The sequence below is a fragment of the Bombus bifarius genome, unplaced genomic scaffold (assembly GCF_011952205.1).
Source record: "Bombus bifarius isolate JDL3187 unplaced genomic scaffold, Bbif_JDL3187 scf7180000007970, whole genome shotgun sequence".
Lineage (NCBI taxonomy): Eukaryota > Metazoa > Arthropoda > Insecta > Hymenoptera > Apidae > Bombus > Bombus bifarius.
In genome coordinates, this window is record NW_022884356.1 from 3948222 (window position 1) to 3954221 (window position 6000).

A 6000-nucleotide genomic window follows, 5' to 3' on the forward strand; every position below is an offset into this window, starting at 1 on the left:
ACAAATTCTCGTCCATCGACCGAGTGTTTGATACAAAAAAAAAAAAAAAAAAAAAGAATCGTGCAAAGGGGTAAATCAGAATCGTGTTCCACGACACGGCGTGTAGTTGAGGAAGATCGAACGTCCTAAGATCGTTCGTTTTAGTTATGCAGGAGCGTGTTGTGGCAAGAGCACGAATCGCCTCGATCCTCGCCTTAATATTACTTCACGTAAGGCTGTGCACTGTGTGCATACATTTCCACTCTATATATAGGCATTTACGAGGCGGGATAAACGCGTCAGATGGATGGTGCAACACTTTCTAACGTGGCTCTTGATCGGAATATCGGATTCGACGTCGATCCCGATTACGCGTACAGGGCAGATTCATCTCACGTTCCTTTTTTCCTGCGGTTTAACGACGAAAGTGCACGCACCATGGTGTTGTAGTCGGTATGTACCTACTTATACACCACGCACGCCCAACTACCTCGGCCATGACACTCTTTTCATTTCGACGCGGCTCGTGCACTGTCTCCAAGAAACCTGGAGAATGTGAGGAAATTTTCGATGAACCCCGCTCTCACACATTTTTTTTTCTTTTTTTCTTTGGGCGTGGCGAAAGGAACCGATCATTCGAAATCCACGATTTCGACCATCATCCTCTTTATTGGATTAATTAAGACGTTTTCATAATTTTACGAGTCCTCGTTAAGTTTATTTCCAGTAATCGTGTCCGTGGAGAAATGTGAGAAAGCTTTTATGGTGTATCGATGGCTGTGAACGAATGAGTAGGATGAAACGTGAAATGAAACTTGGGACTCAAGGTAGTTAACATGTTTTAACCGTTTATGTATCGTTTACACATCAGCACTTGTATCACACCGGTTAAGGTTCGACGATATTTCAAAAATACACTGTAAAATATAACTCTAAAAGATGTTTCACTTATCGATCCAGATAAAAGACTAGATATATAGCAACCGTCTGTAACGATTTCTCAAAAAGAAGCTGCATAAAGCGCGACAAATTTGAGATTGCCTTAAATCGTGGATTTTGAAGCAACCCCAAGAGTAGAAATATTCGATTATCCGGTAATACCGGATATGGAATCCCTTCTGAAAATTCGTATATCCGTCTTAACCGTAAATTGCATAGTCGAATTGAAATTCAAGTTTAGATTTATTCTCGGCGACGGAAAAGGCCGCAGCTGCGCTTAGACCGTGGTGGATTTGAAACGAAGCCTCGTAGGTGTATACGATATACAAACGAACGAAAAAGGGGTATGAGTGATCGGGGAGGGGTCGATAATTGTGACAGAAATTCAATCCTTTGGATGGTGAACCTAATGCCCGGTAGTGACCGCCAATTCAATCAAGTGCCGACCAATCGTGGCCCTCGATACGGGATTTTAGCTTGGGATCGCGGCTGGGGATTTTGACACGGTCCACCGGGGCCAAATAAAATGCCCATAGATTCTATGATTGTGTACGCGTATACATATATGCATACATATTCACCAAAACGAAAATAGGTATTAACTATTCAATGGCGCGAGCCTGATGAACCGAACTGTATTTGTGCGTAAACCGTTCGTCAGTTTTGATCATGCGGTGTACCCGTATCGGAGACAGATTTTCGACGTGGTAACAGGACGTGCTCTGTTTTGAAAGGAGTCTCCAAAAAATCAAGAAAATCGTTTGGTTTCCACGAACGTAGGAGCGATATATATTGTTTTTTCTTTTTTATCCATTTCTTATGGAAGTCTCGTGAAATCGATGAAATTTTGTCTTTTTCTTTTTGTTTTTTTTTTTTTTTGAAAAGCTAGTTAGACGAGGATCAAATAGGATTCTCTAGTCTGGGATTAAGGGTAATACGTAACTCGCGTGATATTGGTTAATCTCATATTGTTTAATATAATGAGAGGATCGTGTTACATTGATTTTTATGTCCACCTCACCGGTTATAATTTAAGCTATGTCGAGAATCGAAGGATACTTGCGCGTAACATAACAATCTCGGAACAAAAGGTAAAGCAAAGAACGATAGCAAACTGCTCGCCTTTTCTATTTCGCACAAACCAACCGGCATTACGAGTTCGATCACGAATTCCGCGTCAAACTAAATTTTCCGATTTTCCTTTGTATCGAGGGTCTCGAGCGAAGAGAAAGAGAAAAGAGCGCGTGGCTCTCTCAGTCGCTGCGTAACTCGGCCCGTAACAAATTAACAACACGTGTTTCGCATTCGCATCGGCGCGTTGCAAAGGCGACGCTAAACTTTATGGACCTGTGTTTCCAGCGTAAAGTCAGTCGAATCATAGCATCCGTGCAAACTCCACTTTACCCAGAGGGGAACCATATCCCGCGTACGACGCGTAAAGGCGCGCAAATGACACGTTATAATCCTTAATCATCATATAGTTATCTGCAAGTGTATACGTACATATGAATTTTCCAATTACTCAAATTTGTTTTGCATACAGAGATAAAAGCAAGCGAGCTTAATCTTAAAAATAAACAACAAAAATCGCTTTAACGAAACTCTTAGATCAGTTATGTACTTGCACTTAGGTACAGCAATACACTTACATAGATACTTTATGTATGTTTCCTCGAGAACAGAGAAAGCGTACGACGCAACTTCGCAGTTTGGCGTTACGGTAAACGCGTGGTTTAACAGTTTCGCGACGGAGATGCGATCGTTGTAAAGTTAGGTTTTAAATTTCGAGTTGAACGTTATAAGCTGAGAGAAGGATCGAGTCTAAACGAAAAGTGACGCGAAATAACACCTGCGTTTTATCACTTACCGCTATTTATCGAGGGGAAACGTTCTTCGATGTCTCGACAAAGGGGCAATGATTAAAAGAGTCGATTTTAATTCGACCGTGATGAAAATTTAAATCTATGCGGTATTTCATAGAGACGACAATTTATTTGAACGATACTCTCGCGTCTCGATTTTTCTTTATTAATTTCTCATAGTCAATGACTAATGCTCGTTGATAGCGCCATTTATTACTCATATAAAATGTTACAAGTTCTGAATCATTCTAATATCAATTCCTTTTTAAGAATAGCAGCACGATTAAAAGAAAAATCGAGGGTGTCGGTTGTAAACTCTCGCTCTACTGACACATAAATAATTAAAAGAAAGTACGAATTTCACTCTCAAGCCTAGGCGTGCTTTCATGCGGCACTTTTAGGTGTTCGAACGACTGCACGAAATGCATTTCGTAACGTTCACCTCGGTGTAGACAGTGTAGACCTTGCGACGTGTCGCGAAAGGTATTCCTAGCTAGTTTTACGCGAACAATTAAGACACCTGCGCTAATTTCTCCATCGTGGGAGGCGTTACGAGTGGCGGTCGTTTCCTGGTAACACCGGTATCACCGGTGAATCCAGTTCACTCTGCGTGCACGCCATTTCCGAGTCACGTAACCGAAAAATCTTCTATTTTAACGGACACGACGAATATAATTCAGAAAAAAGAAACGGTTTCTTAGCTTCAACCATTGGAACAGCGTTTCTTTCGGAAGAATCTGGGATACATATTACATTTGGTTTCACCGTGATTTCATACGTAAAAAGAGAGAGAAAAACTTGCAGGAAAAGACTTACTCGAGCGATATATAAAATCGAATATAAAAGAGATAAATAATTCGTAGAATGAAAGTTGATCAAAATTGAAAAAAATAGCAACGTTGGGTGTTTTTAAGTTTAGATCGGAGGTTGGAATTAAGTAAGAATCAGATCGAGCGCAATATCAAATTGCGTGTATAATAATAATAGTCACGGTGTAACGAGAAGTTAGAAAAGTGCGAAATAGTAAGAAATCAAATATCTACGAAAAAATCAGCTGGCCGTGTATATAAAAATACGAATTTCCCCGATGGTATGAAAATTTTGGATATTTCGTGATTACGATACCACGAACCCTAAGATAAATAAATCGAAAGAAACTTATCCTGAAACCTACTACTACGTAGATCTTTGTCAAGAACAACGAACTCCGTTAGATTTTTCGTATTCTTCGTTTCTTTCCTCTTACATAAAACACGTAGACGATCGCTTTGCCCGCGACACGTAACGTGTCGTAAAGCAGGCTGAGAGTCAACCGGAAAGTTCTCTTCTCTGTTGCTCCGAGGCGCGATTCAAAACTGTTCCGGCGAGGTGGAAGCGGTAGCTGCTCACTGAATGCCTTATGAACCAGACGAACGGACATCCTGGCGTTACGTAACTTTGACCAGCGACGAATAACCTTCTAATCTTTTCATTCCACGCTTCGTCAACTACTCTCTCCGTTTTCTTTCTCTTTCCTTGTTCCTCTAGCGACTGTTGCTCTCTGTCCGTTTTATATTTTTTTTCTCTCTTCTTTTTTCGAGTAGCCACCTTTCTCCGGTGAACAGCGAGACGATCCTCGAACGAGGTCACCAGACGGTGTCCGTGCCAAAATCACCTGGCAAAAATTGACACCTACGTGATGCGAAGAATCGCAGCATTTATACAGATCACGTTGTTGGCCACGAGTTCAGCCCTTGAACGTGAAATCATCCGTGAGAAAGTGTACCACGCGGTTAAGTTGCAGCTTTTCGCATCTCTTATAACTCGTTTAAAGTATTATATTGTTCGTGTTACGTGTAAAATCTGCTATTCGTACAGAGAAATATATTATTTGATTTCTAACGTCCAAATGTTGCAAATTGTGCGAAGGACTTGGATTTCTCGAGCATTTTTGATAATGTCAATTTAAGATTTATAGAAAGTAAGATTCAATTATTACGAGTATCGCTAGTACTAAATCGTATCCATCGACGCTATAGGAAAATTCACGTTTCGTCAAACGTGTTATAAACTTTCCGAATATTTGTACCTCAAAAACCGGTATTCATCTTTCCCCACAGCAATTTCCATGAAAACAAATGTATCTTTGTTGCATTCTCACGATCGCAATTTCTCTTTTTCGCGATAATCACCGTACACCGGATACTATGAGCGTCGGTTGTCTCTCGCAATGGGTAACGGGAATACCAGAAAACAATACGAAGATACGAACGCAGCTCGTCGACGGTATAGTAATTTCTCTGATTATTCTGTTAACTTTACCTCAGTGTCGATGATTCTTTTGTTAGCATCCTATCCTTTCACCACCCGATACGACCAACTCTCAAGGATTTTACCGATCTTTGCTTTCGATCGTTGCTTACCTGCCTGTCTACCTGAAGCATGATCGTTCACGATGTATATACTGATAAAACACTAGATCCAGTTATTTAACTCTCGATTATCTGACCTATTCGTGGAACTAGTTTTCGATGCAATCGACGATTTAACCCTTCGAGGGTGTGAAAATAAAACGAGTGGAAATACGGTGGGAAAATCATAGTTTAATTCAATTAATTTAGAAAATAATTAGATATCTCTCTATCTTCGAGATTTCTTTTGGTACTAGATACAAAAAATACATATCTACTTTCAACTTTTTTATAGAAAATAAATATTAATAATTTCAGTTGATGATATTTTGATAGATATCGTGTTTGACAGCTTTCGCGAATCTTTCGCCAATTTCGCTTTGGTTTTAATCGAAAAAGGACTTGTAATATCTTAGGGAAATCTTTGACATACAAATGAAGCAAGAAATCACGCGTATCTCTGTAACAATTCTCCCTTCTGTTCTTCGTACTTAAGAAATTCTCTGCCCGATAGAAAACTACGATTGGGTTGTAAATGATCCGACAAATTGTGACAGAGAGAAGTCGAAGCTCAGTAGGATACTGCGTAAATACTTGTTCTATTGTAACAGACGGAAGTACGGTGTTCCTCTGGCCCCTGAATGAGGGATACAATGAAACTGTGGTTCAAGCAGTGGCGTAATGATCATTACCGTTATATCTCTCTTGAATCGAGCAAAAAACCGGCATCGAATACTTCATTGTGTCCATAAGGTCGCACCTTTTTGTAAGTTTGCTTGATTGTCACAAGTAGAAGGCCGGAAAATATTACGCAGTGATATTACTTTCAA